Below are 16,218 nucleotides of genomic sequence, written 5' to 3'. Positions count from 1 at the left end.
TACTGTCGTTTAATACTCTCATTCGAAACAGTAACATTTATATGTCTATTTGTGTACTTTCAAAATGACTACAACATATCATGCCTTTGAAATTATTATATAAGAATAATTATTATTATAAATGATTATTATATTCTTTCTGGCGCACACCAAAAATCAACCAAAATAGCCTACAGCCAATAGCCTTCTTGGCGCGCCTATATATTTTTGAAGGTCAACATTAAGATTAATCACAGCGTGCTTCATGTTAAAAAAAAAACCCCGTGACTTGACTTTACAATCCGGAAAATAGCAAATTATTTCACGGACCCCCTGGCACTTGAGAACTCCTGGTCTACACAGAAGAAAGCCCCATCTAGTCTATTCACCGGTACGGGTTGTGTCGAGACATTCGTTAGTCTGGTGGTTTGATGAGAAAAATATTAAATGTAGTTGCAATAAATGCGTTAAGAATCCGCACAACGGAGGACTCTTATTCTGCTGTGCAGAACAGATGACGGAACAGTTTGATCTTCGGCTGACAAATCAGATGAAATGGGCGTTTAATTCCCGCCCACGTGTAGAAATCGAATATTCAAGCTGTTTATTCATTTTTCTAACTGAGAACGAAAAACGAGAAATCCAGCTGAATTCTTGTTTTTCGTTTTTTGGAAAAAATTAAAAAACGAAAAAGGAACCGTTTTCAAATTTTTCTATATTCAATATTAATTCAAAAAACGACTGAACGAATGATACACGGATTGAACAGCACAAAATAACTGCATTTCATTTGTCTTTTGAAACCCATTCAAAAGACAAAACCATTTACTTATAAAGACCAAAACATTCTAAACCGATTGTTTGTTTCTTTATAGTATAATTTTCCTTAAGTGGCTTAAAATAAATTTGCTTTTGTTGTAAAACGAAATAAAATAAAGTATTATTATTATAATAAAACAAACAGAACAAAAAATCTAGCATCAGAAATGCCCTAGTCAAGCTCAGACATGTCAACTATAAATTATAGCTTGAGAGAAGCTTGAGAATGAAAGAACATGATGGAAAACAAGAGTTAAAGTCCATTGCTCTGGAAACGGCTTGGCAGTTGCCTTACAAGATGGTTTGTTCATTACACTGCTTGTATGCTTTATTGTTACAAATATACAGATTCAGTTACACTTTATTTTAATGTGTCCCTCTTGTGTAATTACACATTTAAGTACTGAGTTATAGTAATAAACTGTCCTTATTATAGGGTTAGGGTATGGTTTAGGGTTAGTTGCATGTAATTAGACCTAATTTATAGTTATTACTATAGTAAATAAATCTTGTTGTATAACCCGGAAATACTAAGCTGGAAAAAAATAGATATAAATCAGAAGCAACTTTTTTATTGTTATTATTATTATTTTACATTTATTTATTCATTCAGCCCAGTGCTAAACAAAGAGCTTTAACATAACACACGGCAATATCAAACATAAGACAAACTACATTAAAACAACAAATCACACCAAACCTACACATAAAAAAAACAATGAAACATTTCATTAAAAAAAATCAGTCTAATATACAAATACAAAAATAATTTAAACAGCTACAGAACATTTTGAAGGATATTTACTTCACCTTCCCCTTTGTTTGAGCAATACTTTAAACAGAGATAATTCCCAGTCAATGTGATGATCTGTCAGGGCTAATATGGTGTTGTTTTCCCAACAAAAAATGATGTAACTTCCGTGAGGATGATGTCAGTCGCTGAGCTTTAGGTGAGAGAGTAACAGAGAGTCTAATAGTCTGTTGAGGACACAGGAACACACAGACCACAGGAATGACCACAGGAAACACCAATCAAAAGATGTTTTGTGTGAAACATTTCAAAATGACAAAACTGAAGAAACAGCCGGAATATTTCATAATAGCAAGAATGGCAAAATCCACTCAACCCACAGTAGTTAAATTATACATTCACCCTCATAATCCTCATATGTAAACTCACATGGACTGCGCACGCAACATCCATCATTCATTCCTTCAGTCCTCAGCTCTTTTACAGGAGTGCAGTGGAGTCTGATACGGGTGGGGGGGGGAACTGCGTCCTGGTATGAGTGTTGCTCCACACTGGAAAGGAAAGCCTCACAAAGGGTTGTTAACACAGCTCAGGAAATAATCTCCCTGCAGTTGAGGACATCTACATTACACACTGCCTCAAGAAGAGGAAGAGCATCATGATCGATCACAGGCACTTTTCTCTTGTCTGCCCTCTGACTCTTCAAACACACACTACAAGATTCAGGAATGGTTTCTACACCGAGACTGTTCAACACACACTAATGTTTGTGTTAGGTAAGAATACTGGACACTTCATAATGTTCCCTTATTGTCTTATTTATTTTGTCACTGATTATCTGATTGCTTATCACTTATTTTCTAATTCCTGTATATATGTATTTTTTGTTTGTTTATATATATGTGAGGTTTATTGTATTATGTCTATATAATCTGAGTAGCATTCAAATAAGTTTTTCATTGTACATAAATTTGGCTTAGAAATAAGAAAGGAATCGTAATGCTTTGTTTGTTTGCACTTGATAAACCAGATAGCAATATAACTGTCTAATAACCTAAAACCCAGAATATATAAACCAGAAATACTGAGCTGGAATAAATTAGATATAACTCAGAAACCACTTTTATAGCGCTTTTCACAATACATATTGTTCCAAAGCAGCTTTACAGAAAATGCATGTCTACATTGCAATTTAGAGGTGACTGTGTCCAAGTTATGTATTTCAGAAATGTACTGCCAGCTCTATTATTATTAGGCTATATAATTCGAGGAGAACGGTGAAATAACCGAACTTGTAGCACGATAGAGTTATTATTATTATTATTACTACTAATACTAAATATTTGAGAATAAATGGGTTTAGAATGATAAATACAGCTGGATAAATATTGACGCTGGGAGAAAATGAGGGGGGTATTCCAGAAAGCTTGGTTAACTTACCATTTGGTAAATCATAACCTCTGGGTTGATTTACCCCAAACCCGCATACCATGAGTATGTCGGTTCCAAAACACCTGAGAAGAGTTTAATCAACCTCCTACTGGTTACCCAGAGTTAATGCGCGCGCACGGTGAGTACATAAAGACATTTTCAATGGATCGCCGATTTCAGGAGTCACCATGGAAACCCAGGGAGAAAAAAAGCGAGCTACATAGGCTACTTAGGTGAAACTGAGTTGGAGGTTTTAATGCTTGCTTATGAAGACTATAAGCCCATTATAAAAAAATAAAAAAATAAAAAGCAATACTGCTGCATCAGCAAAAGAAAGAGAGTTGGCTTGGCAAAAAATAACGGACAGAGTAAATGCACGAGTTTATAAAATTATAAATGGGCTATTTTCCTCTTTCATTGTGACGCAAAAAATTATTTGGGGCATGTAGTAAAAATAGACAAGAATTTACTTGTTGGCCTCCATACATTTCTTAATATTACAGTAGTAATGCACATAATTGTCTAGTAATATGTTGGCCTCTTGTTTTATCAGGTGTAATCCTTCTGGAGCCAGAAGAAGTGTGAGCTAAGTCAAATTGAAACACAAAGACATTCTCCAACAATGTAATTTAGTATTTAATGTAGCCTAATTTAGTTTTCTATGTAGCCAATAGAAAGAAGGCTGAGGCCCGTAAAACAGGTGGGGGTCCACCTCCACCTTCCCTCACCCCAGCTGAGGAGCTGGCGCTGTCCCTTAATAAAGGGCGACCTGTGGTCGATGGGATTCCAGGGGCAGTTCATCGGACTTAGCTACCAAGACAAGTGACTTAGTAAAATGTAGGTGTATCATATTAATACTTATGATTTATTTATGTTTTCACTGTTTTTGTCAGTGTTTTAATAAAGCACCATTTTAAATAGGCATTTTGAATGCATTTTACAGTCATTGATTCACTTGTGCAGTATGCATGCTGCTTTGACTGCATATGCTGTGTACTGTAATCTTATTACTAGTACTCTTAGATGTTCCTAATGTCCTTCTTTATTAGTTGTATTTGTTTAAGAATATACATTGAGTATTGAATATGCATGATTATCTTATTGGTTTAATTATCTTGCAGTTGCTGATGGCCACATTGTATTATTGGATCCTCCTGCAACACCACACTCTGTCACAGTTGTAAGTGATTATTGTCTTTAAGTTTCTGTTTGCTAGACCAAGCATCCTTCCTTATTTTCACTGTAGGCTGACGATAAAGAGACCACTTCTGCTGTGACAGAAACAGAAAATGTGGGGAGGGTCCCCACAAAATGTTAATACAGATGAGGGTCCATCTACCTCCACACAGAATCTTAGCATTGTAAGAAATGTTCTGCAGTTCTCCTTCCTCATTTAAATATTTGGTCTGTGTTTGTATTACAGACTTTATCAGTCATGTTTAATTATTCTGTCTTTCTAGTTGCTTGCCAAAGAGCTGTATAAGGTCCACCTTCAAAAGCAAATCAGAAAAAGTGACATGGAGATGGACCTTATACAGCTTCAAATGGAGGAGAAAAGGCTTAACCTAAAAAAAGGCCAGACTTGAATTGCTGGAGCACCAGCTTAAGGTGGGAAACAGTGTGTGAACATTAATCTGTCATTTGTTGAATGAAATCTAAAGCAATAAATACAAATGTCTTTTGTTACAGGAAATAAAGAAACCATGAACAACACTTGACTGTTAACTGGTTTTAATTAAAGTGATTTTGGCAAATCATGTCTCGTACCACCCTGCCATCTCTTTGGTCTACTGGGTTCACTGGGGGTTCCTCTTGGCCATCTTCATCAAGAGAAGGGGGGGGGGGGGGGGGGCCCTCTCACCTCTCAGTGTGGCAATGTTGTGAAGAACAACACAAGCAGCTGTGATGTCACATGACCTTTCTGGGTTGACCCTGAGCCCACGCAGGCACTGAAACCTTGCCTTCAGGATGCCTATGGTCATTTCCACCTTGACCTGTGTTCTGCTGTGGGCCAGGTTGAATTGTGCCTGTGGTCCAGGCTCAGGTTCAGGGTAGGGTGTCATCATATAGGGCAGACAGGGGTACCCTCTGTCCCCCAGCAAGTAACCATTGAAGTGTCATATAAAGGTAGTTAAAGTGTATAATTGCATTAAAAAAAACATAAAAAAATAAATAAATAAAAACATTGTGTAAGGCAAAATTTGTGGCACAATGATGCCTCCCTAAACATTCTGGCATCATGTACAGACCCTGGCCATTTGGCTTCAACATTAGTGATGAGGTGGGTTGCATCACATATTACCTAGTTAGTGGGGGACCAGTAATGAGGGTGATTTAATGGTTTAAACACCCAAACATTTAGCACCCAAAAAATCTATTGTCACCTGCACATTGATGCTATGGATTGACTTCCTATTAACATAGTCTCCTTCATTGACTGAAGGAGCTTTAATGGGAATGTGGGTTCCATCAATGCACCCAATTACATTTGGGAACCCTGAAATTGAAAGTTATATAATTAGAAACTTTTAAAATTATTGTGACTGTCACTGTATACAGTATGAATAGATTAAGTATAGTGCAATGTAACTAAAATGGTCTTTCATAGAATATCATAGAATGGACAAACCCGCCACTCTGTGGAATTCCTCTTTAATGACCCTCAGTGGTTTATGGCCAGGGAACTGCACAAAAGTTTGTAGGAACCGTTTGAGTGCAATGCATACTGTACGAACAGCCCTACACACAGTTGCCTTTCACACATGCTCTGCATCGACTATTGTATACAAAAAACTCACCGTCGCAAAAAAAGTTAAATAAATGGAGTTAAATATTTAACTCCATTATCTTCGTTTAATAAATTAACGATTCTTTTGAAAAACGGTAACGCTCCCGCAAATATTCATGTGGATACGAAAACACATTGATACGTGGTCGTATCACCGTCTCACGGCGGAAAAGATTTCGTATTATCTGTGCTTCCACATCCACTGAATCGTCTTCAAAAGGGCACGCCATGCTCAGTAACCTTCTGAAACAAACTAACCCTGGAACATAACCTGCTACCGAGCAGGTTATCTTCAGAGAGTAAGTTCCTATGGTTACATACATACCCAGAAAGTTACCTCCGTTTTTGGAACCGAAAGTTGAGGTTATCCACTAACTTACCCTTAAACTTACCCGGGTATGTCACATAACCTGCTTTCTGGAATACCCCCCTGGTGAGACAGTGGTCACGTGGTACTTGTTACCTTACACAGCGATGATAGGACGGGACCAACCACAGTCATGTGTGATTAGGCTACTGAAAAATTATTAGATAATAAAGTCATTTATATAGATTTCTGGTTTCAGAGATTTCAATTTGTATGTAAATAACAATAACATATTTAAACGATTATACTTTTTTAGAATACAAATCTCCTGACAAAATAGCGCCTCCTAGAGGAATAATGGCGTTGTGCGTTTGCGTGACAATGCTGCCATCTTCTGCATGGAGAGAGATATGACATTCATTACTGCGTCCAGCAATACAAATAATGCAAAAATCGATCGATCTATTCGTTGAGATATCAATATAATCGATATTTAACAACAGCAACAACTCTTAAACACTTGACCTGTTAATACTAACACTTACACTATTATAACACTGAACTATTATATACTATTCTTTTTATTAAAAAACAAACAAAAAAACACCTTGCTACATGTACTGTAGTCTAACTGGTACTGGTTACAGCACTTGCATATTTGCCCTATTGTTCTCCTCATTTGTAAGTTGCTTTGGATAAAAGTGTCTGCTAAATGATTAAATATAAATAAAATAATAATACATTTAGCAACATTCATTTTAATAATGCAAACATATCAATTTAAGTAAATAGGCTACATATAAAAACCTAAATATGACAAATGCTGAACCTCTGGACTCTCGAATGAATATTTGTACTTTTTAGAAATGTTTTAAAGCCTGACATTTATGTATATGATGAAAACCTCTATAACTACCCTAATACTAAGCTGGGATAAATTAGAAATAAATCAGAAAAAACTTGTATTCATTATTATTATTATTATTTTACATTTATTTATTCAACACTTTCAAACACCACATGTAGACCAAAGTGCTGAATAATCAGCTTTAAGATAACATACTGCAACAACATAAAACATTATACAAACTATACATTAAAACACTTCACACCAAACCTATATATTAAATAAACTTTATTACTATTTTCATTTTTGAGGTTTGTGTGATGTGTTTTAATAATGATGGCAGCTCTACTATTATTATTGTATAATTCGAGGACAGGTGAAATATCGAACATTTAGCACAAAAGAGTTGTTATTATTATTATTACTAAATATTTGAGACTAAATGGGCAGAGATCATCAGTTCAGGGGTTTGCCAGACACTCATGTCTCATAAAGCTGTGTAAACACTGACGCTGGTTACTGGCCCAGATTTAAGAGATTTAAGAGCTCCTGATCACTTTTTCTGTGTGAGGGATCAATTCTAATGCATGTTCTATACTTCCGGTAGCCGGTAGCTAGATTAGACTCAACTTTATTGTCATTACACAAGTACAGGTACAAGGCAACGAAATGCAGTTTAGGTCTAACCAGAAGTGCAATAGCAGCAAGTGCAGGATATACAGTGGTTCCATAAGTGCAGAACATGGATATGTACTGAATAAATATAGAGTTGAATACTATTATAAACAAAAATTTACAGATAGATTTGTCCTATGAATATAATATACAGATAACTATTACTGTGAACAGAATTTACAGCTAGATATGTACTGAATATAATATACAGATGGCTATTACTATAAACAGAATTTTTACAGATAGATATGTACTGAATATAATATACAGATGACTGTTACTATAAACAGAATTTTACAGATAGATATGTACTATGAATATATATACAGATGGCTGTTACTATAAACAGAATGTGAGCATAATATACAGATGGCTATTACTATAAACAGAATTTTACAGATAGATATGTACTATGAATATATATACAGATGGGTGTTACTATAAACAGAATGTGAGCATAATATACAGATGGCTATTACTATAAACAGAATTTTACAAATAGATATATGTATAAGTTAGGCTAAAATGAGCAGTATAACAATGGATTTAAAGTAGTGCAAATAAAGTTTGGACAGAAGCTATCCGAGTGAAAGTGCAGTGGAAGTAATTGCATATTACAGTTAAAGTACGGTATTGCAAATGTATATGTAAACAGTCGGTACTGTAAATAAACAGTCGGCAGTGCAAATTGAGCATATTCCAGTCAAGGTAGTAGTGCAAGATGCATATGTAAACAGTTGTTTCTATAATAACAGTCAGCAGTGCAAATGAACATTATAGTATTGCAAATAACAAAATGGAGGCAGGTGTGAGGAGGGAGAGGAGAGTCAATCAGTATATGAGGGGAGTGGGATCAATGAGGGTTAGAGTTTAATAAAGAGACAGCTCTGGGGAAAAAACTGTTCTTTAGTCTGCTGGTCCTGGTCCGTAGGCACCTGAAACGCCTGCCGGAGGGCAGGAGAGAAAACAGTCTGTGGGCTGGGTGAGAGGAGTCCTTAAGGATGCTGCGAGCTCGATGCAGACAGCGTTTCCTCTGGATGTGCTCGATGGCAGGTAGTGGAGTCCCAGTGATGCGCTGGGCGGTTTTCACCACCCGCTGCAGTGCCTTGCGCTCTGCAACAGAACAGCTCCCATACCACACTGTAGCACAGTTGGTCAGGATGCTTTCTATTGCACAGCGATAGAAGTTCACCAGGATAGTGGAGGAAAGCTGATTCTTCCTCAGTGTCCTCAGGAAGAAAAGGCGCTGGTGAGCCTTCTTGACCAGGCTGGAGGTGTTGGTTGTCCAGGTCATGTCCGCCGAGATGTGGGTCCCCAGGAACTTGAAACTGGAGACACGCTCAACAGCCATTCCATTGATGTGGATGGTGTCGTGTGTGCCTCTTGACACTTTCCTGAAGTCCACGATGAGCTCCTTCGTTTTGGTGGTGTTGAGGAGCTGGTTATTTTCAGTGCACCATGTGGCCAGGTGCTTGATCTCCTCCCTATAGGCAGTCTCATCGTTGTTGCTGATGAGACCAATCACCGTAGTGTCGTCCGCAAACTTGACGATGGAATTAGATCCGTACACAGGCTTGCAGTCGGAGGTGAAGAGGGAGTAGAGAAACGGGCTTAGCACACAGCCCTGTGGTACACCAGTGTTGAGTGTGATGGACGTGGAGCAGTTGGAGCCTGATCGAACATTCTGGGGTCTGTTGGTCAAAAAGTCCAAAATCCAGTTGCACATGGAGGTGTTGATGCCCAGGTCTCCAAGTTTGGCTATTAACTTAGTTGGGATGACAGTGTTGAATGCTGAGCTGAAATCAATCCTAATATGTAACAGTTTTGAGGACCATAACCACGTGGTGCACAATCTATCTTACAACACCCTTAAAAATGGTTCTTTATTGGCTTCTAAGGTTCCATGAAGAATCTTTAACACCCATGGAATCTTTGCATTGCACAAAAAGGTTCTTTATCGTGGAAAACTGTCGATTTTTTAATTGTTCTTCACACTAAAAAAAAAGGTTATTTTCATATGCAAATTTTTGGGAATCTTTATTTTTAAAAGTGCATATTTATGTCTTGGTTTGTGAAATAACACGTTTCATTAAATTACATTAGTTGACTACATCAGTTACCATGAACTAATGCTAAACAATACTTCTACAGCATGTATTAATCTCAGTTAATGACAATTTATTGATACTTTATTAAAATGAAATATTTAAAATTTTAAAAAGTATCTGTTAACATAATAGTTAATGTGAACTATTTTTTTTATTAACCAACATTAAAGGGATAGTTAAATCAAAAATGAAAATTCTGTCATCATTTACTCACCCTCGAGTTGATGCAAACACACAAAAGAAGATATTTTGAAGAATGTTGGTAACCAATCAGTTGATGGACCCCATTGACTTCCATAGTATACTATGGGGCCCATCAACTGATTGGTTACCCACAAAAAGTATATTTGTTTGCGTTCAGCAGAAGAAAGAAATGCATGCAGGTTTGGAACAAAGTTCTTGAGGGTGAGTAAAGGATGACAACATTTAAATTTTTGGGTGAACTTCCCCTTTAACAAAGGCTAATGTAAAAAAATATATAGGCTGATGGCTCATTAGTTCACGTTAACTAATAAATTAGCCTAACTAAATTACCTTATTGTAAAGTGTTACCGAGAGGGAATACAAAAAGGCACAAGGAGGGTTTCGTTTAGATGATTCCAAGTAGGCCTAATGAACTCGTATTGGGACAGGTGGTTTTCCATTCCTTAAAATAAACAGATTTTAGGCTCAATAAAAGAGCAAATGTCTGCTCCTGCCAAGAAATATTATGAGTTGAGTGGTTGCATGACTTGTAATACAAAGCTTACCGTATTCAACCCTCGGCTGGAGCCTGAGTTCCCCCGGCAGACACACACTCGCACGCAGCGCACGCGGGACAGGGGAACGCCCGCCAGGACACGCGGGTGTTGTTCTTGGACGTCTGGAGGGCAAGAGCGTTTCTCCAGCCCTGTAAATCCACAGATGGTCTAATGGTTTCCAGCAACTTTATCTGTGCGAGATCTTCCGTTCCAACCAAGAGCCCGTGGAGTGGCGTGAAGCCTGCAGTGGGTTCGGGAAAGCGGATATCTTCTGTGTATGAGTGTATTATGGCACTTTTACAGAACAGGAGTTGTGTGTGTGAACAGAGATATTTGCAAAATGATACTTTCTCCTCACAAACAGTCATTCAATATGGATGGAAACACACTTCTGGAGTTCTGAAGAGCACTGTTGAAGCACAGGTGAAGCAAGAGAGACGCTGTCATTTCCAGTTAAGTCAAATGCTTCAGTATATTGACATTCAGGTCAGAATTTAAAGATATATTCTTGTCCTGTGTTTCACGTCATTTATAACCACACACTGGTATTTTATTCAGTGAAATACAATATAAACATTTAATGTGGATTGTGGATGGTTACCAGTACTACGTTTCAAAAGGGCCCTAAAAAACACCATAAAATATAATAAAAGTCCTTATTACGCTAGCTCTAGATTCCAAATAAAAGTTGATGTTCACATAAGATTTCCCCTCTCATAGCTTTCGAATCTCATTTATGGACACATATGTTCAAAGACATTTCATATCAGTGATGTCAAATTAGACACAAATAAAGTCTACATTTTTAATTAAATATAAGCATGAATGACGTTTGAGATTTATTTATTTTTTATTGTACTTTTTTGCTCTTTTTCGAGCTTGGCAGCACAACTTTGCACTTTATGGAAAAGGACAGCAAAAGATGTACATGTAGATACTGAAGTATTTCACACACTGACTTTTCATTTGAAAATGTTGCGTTTGTGTGTGTGTGTGAATCACAAATAATTCATTTTAAAGGGATAGTTCACTTTGAAATTAATTTTTGGTATGTTTTAGGTTACCTCAAGGGCATCCAAGATGTAGGTGTCTTTTTTTCCGCAGTAGTTTCAATTTTGATATTTTTAGGTCAAACCGTTCTTGTCTGTCAGTCATATAATGCAGGTCGATGGTCACTGTCTGAAAGAGCATGCAGAGTCCAAATTAAAACAATTCCCCGTCGTCCAAATTAAACAATTCCCCATCGTAAGTACACATTGATGGCCTAAGACACGAAACGAGCGGTTTGTGTGAGAAAACTAACAGTATTTATATCGTTTTTACCTCTTATACACAGCCATGTCGAAGTGATCTGATCTGACGTGTACGCAGACTGGTGCATAGATATATACACTAGATGTCGCCTTAAAGACATTCGTTCCAATGAACTGCCGTAGACAAGGCGACATCTAGTATATCTATGCACCAGTCTGCGTACACGTCAGATCAGATCACTCGGACATGGCTGCGTATAAGAGGTAAAAACGATATAAATACTGTTCGTTTTCTCACACAAACCGCTCGTTTCGTGTCTTAGGCCATCAATGTGTACTTACGATGGGGAATTGTTTAATTTGGACGACGGGGAATTGTTTTCATCTGGACTCTGTGCTTGCTCTTTGAGATAATGACCATAGACCTGCATTATATGACTGACAGACAAGAACAGTTTGACCTAAAAATATAAAAATTTAAACTACTGCGGAAAAAAAGACACCTACATCTTGGATGCCCTTGAGGTAAGCTAAAACATACCAAACATTAATTTCAAAGTGAACTATCCCTAGTGAATTGTGTTGAGCCTGTCTATTTACTTTTTTAGCCGGGTGCCTCTCTGTTATAATAAACAATAAAAATGCAACTGTTTTATTGCAGTGGCTCATGAAAATAGTATTTAAAAAAAAAAAAAAAAAAAAAAAAATTCCAAATGTTAAATAACACATTAATGGCAATTAAGAACAGTCTTCAAATATTGAATGTTCAATATTACAGCTTTCAAATCTTAAGCCAAATCTTAATCAATAATTAATCAACAGTAAAACACTACTGTAACTCATTAAATTGATTTTAAATATATTTGATTTGGTCACTAGGGGACGCCAATGTCACAGAGATCAATTGCATAAACGCCTTTGAGTTTAGTCGTGTGTGTGGGCTGCACATTCATGTATTCAAAAACATATCAGAAATAGCAGAATGTAACGACAGCTGATGTGCTGTTAAAATAGAGATTTAATGTAATTTGTGCGGGTGGGTAATACCATAGTAATCATTAATTATTGCAGAAAAAGTGTGTGTGCTCACCAGCAGGTTCTCTGATGGCATCGGCTGAAGGAAATAGTCATTTGAAGTGGAAAAGCTGTTTTCTATCCTTCTCTCTATCTTTAGTTTATATCTTTTATGCCCTTCCAAACACAAAAACTCAATTTAATGAGAATCTCCACTGAGAACTGAGAAATAAGAATGCTCAATGTGATTCATACAATAAAAGAAATCAAAATAAACAAGGAAATGCAATGCATTTGTTCATCTGGGGTCTCTGAGATGCCAAACATTATTAACATAAAACGTGTGTAATCCTTTTAGCACTCGAAGAAGAGCCCCAGGTGCGGAAATCAACAGTGGCTTGGAGCAAAAATGCCACCAAAATGAGCAAAAATGTTTCCAAAAACAAAGATATGGTGCAAAAAATGTCTCTATACATAAGTTCTTGTTTTTAACAAAGAATATACAACATGAGAAATGCTGTTTTCCCAAATATCAGCACGTTCACAAATGTGATATTGATTTTATACAACAGTTCAATAATCAATAAGTTAATATGGTAACTTATATTTTAGACACAAAATTGTGAATATGATATCTAACCCTGATGCTTTAATGCATGGGTAGGGACCCTGTTCACAGCAAGGGACTTCGTTTTACAGCATCGTAAATCCTGCAAAGTTCTTTATATTCATAAAAAAATTAAGAAAAGAAAAATAGTTGGCCTATGTACTTGTGTGTATATATATATATATATATATATATATAAAAGACTATATATATCTTATATAGTATAGATATATAAGTCTTATATATATATATATAAGACTACACTATATTACCTTTGCTTCAAATGACAAACGCTGCTGTGAAGGTGTTTCTCAGCAGCTGTTGGAGTGATATGCATATCTGAGATCAAGAAACATCAGCCATTAGTAAAGCACTAGACCCTTGATCTTCCCTCAGCTTCTCTCTGTCTGTGTTTCTCTGTGGGGTTTAAGGGCTTTAGTCTAATAGCTCCATTAGCTCAAGCCAGTGGCATTAAGTAGCATAACAGCGCTGACTGCTTTAACCATCAATAACACACACACGCTTTACTCACAGCACTTTCTTTCTTTCTTTCTTTCTTTCTTTCTTTCTTTCTTTCTTTCTTTCTTTCTTTCTTTCTTGTCAGAAAACAAAAAATGGAAATGGAGGGTAAAAATTGGGATAAAAAGCAAAATTATGACAGTTTTAGTGAAAAAAAGTCAGTCAAATTAAAAGTAGATTTTTAGTAATTAAGAAGTAATTAAAATAATTGTAATAAAATATCCATCTGTGGTGAACAACTAGTTAAAGGGTTAGCTCACCCAAAAATGAAAATTCTGTCAGTAATTACTCGCCCTCATGTTGTTCCAGCCCCGTAAGACTTTCTTTCATCTTCGGAACACAAATTAAGATATTTCTGATGAAATCTGAGAGTTGTCTGCACTCCTCCATAGGCTTCTATGTAATTGATATCTGCCATCCCAGAAAAGTTAGTAAAGATATCGTTAAAATAGTCCAAGTGACTACAGTGGCTCAACCTTAAGTTTATCAAGCGACGAGAATACTTTGTGTGCGCAAAAAAACAAACAAAAATAACCACTTTATTCAACTATTCATTTTCTTCTTTGTGGGCCTCTGAGTGAGTTCATGTAGTGTAACAGCGCAGCGCTTCTGGGTTGGACGTCAGAATGTAGGCTCACTATTAGCTAGATCAACATTAGAATAACATACAGATCATATTCTAACATTTTATCATTGTTGAACTATATACCATTGATTCGTTTTATGTAAATGTGCTCACCTGTTTAATAAAGTACATGTAGGAGCGGTCGAAGTCTCGGACGTGGAGAATCTCGAAAACACCGCGCTGATATTGATTCTCGTTTTAGTTCTCCTTTTTTATCCAAAGTCTGCTTGCCATGGTCCATAATGTTTGAACGAAACAACAACAGCGTGCAGATAGACATTACGAACTACACAGTTGTCCACGTCTGTCGCCTTGGTTACTATCAGAGGGCTCTGGTTACTATGGCAGTACGAGCGGAAACCAGGGAGAACGCGGATATGACGCCATTGACGGCGACAAAACGGAAATAAAGAAACGGTCCGTGTCTTCGAATTAAATTACAAATTTCTCCTGGTTTGAAAGTTGTTGGAAACAGTCGGGATAATGTAAGTACACACACACAAAAAAATATATAACATAGATATAGTGATTTTTGCTATTTTTAAAGCAAAAAATTACATATTGTACCTTTAAAGTCAGCATGAAATTCTGTTCACATCATTATTTATCTTAAATGTGTCCTCATAATCTTTAATCAAAATAACAGCTCTTCTCTAATGATGTGTTTACTGGCGTGAGGGCGGGGCAACCTGTCACTCACATGAGATCCACCAATAGCAAACCACAACCATCCAATCAGTTTCTGAAGGACAGAATCAAGTCCCACCCTACATTTCTTCATATGTCACAACAGGGAAGAAAAGACTATATCGCAACCTTTCGTTTCATACCGACTATAAAATCTGCCACCTAAAGGCACATGGCAAAAATTATGCCTTAAAATCCTTAACAGTGAAACGATTTTCCTGAAAACGATCTGTTTTATAATGCACATTATCAAAATACTCATAAAACATATGCAAGCAGAACAGAGAGGTCTCAAAACTGTGGCGCTTTATTCATGTTTTTATTCGTGACCAATGTCTGTTTTTAGAGTGTTTTATTCATGTCCAGAATTTCACTTAGTTTTCAAAAGCAGTTTGGCTAATGAGGCCTGATATGAAACAACAGACTACGCTATGGCCCATTACAGCACACACACGCACACTGCAAATGAGACGGGATGCCAGGAAGGCTGAAGCTAGTCTTGGGTTTTCCTGTAGGAGAGTCTCGGATGAAAGCAAAGTACTGTGGAGGATCTGCAGCAGAGATGATCAAAGAATAGACTTACACACACACACACACACACACACACACACACACATACACACACGGTCAGTTTGGTGAGGTAATCTGGAGCATTAACACATTTGAAACGTTCCCTGTGATCCACCTCCGCTCTGTCATCTCTGAGGAAAACCCCCTCATCAACATGACTCTTTCTTTCCAGGCCTAAAAAAAGAGTGTGAGCTTTGTTTCTCCTCTCATTCCTTGTGTTTTATCTCAGTAATTATGTCTAAATGTGAATTCCTCCAGATGGATGGAGCTATTGAGAAGAGATGGATCTGTTTCAGCCTCAGGGGAGCAGATGTGAAGGTGTTCGATTTCTGAAAATGTTAAACGTATATGTGCACACACACTGATGTTTAGGTTGTTGGTAAATGTGAAGTCTGATAAAATCACAATCTTTAATATAGCGATCATTTTTCAATATGATTAAATGGAGATCTGAGGGACAAAGACCCCATTAACTTCACTTGCATCTCCCCTAGAGCT

At 36.9% G+C, this 16,218-nt stretch overlaps 1 protein-coding gene across 1 annotated transcript in view; it reads left to right on the top strand.

The window, feature by feature from the left end:
• Positions 1–1,310: 1,310 nt before the first annotated feature.
• Positions 1,311–16,218, top strand: part of LOC309486895 (uncharacterized protein) — a gene marked incomplete at its 3' end in the record, with an annotated part of 17,012 nt that continues 2,104 nt past the window's right edge. The window contains exon 1 of the mRNA XM_082154363.1: positions 1,311–2,325. The remainder of the gene's footprint in view (positions 2,326–16,218) is intronic.

The sequence above is a fragment of the Leuciscus leuciscus genome, assembly GCF_965113295.1.
Source record: "Leuciscus leuciscus genome assembly, chromosome: 22".
NCBI lineage: Eukaryota > Metazoa > Chordata > Actinopteri > Cypriniformes > Leuciscidae > Leuciscus > Leuciscus leuciscus.
The sequence above is the reverse complement of the archived record's forward strand: the minus strand, read 5'-3'. Positions and strand labels throughout refer to the sequence as shown.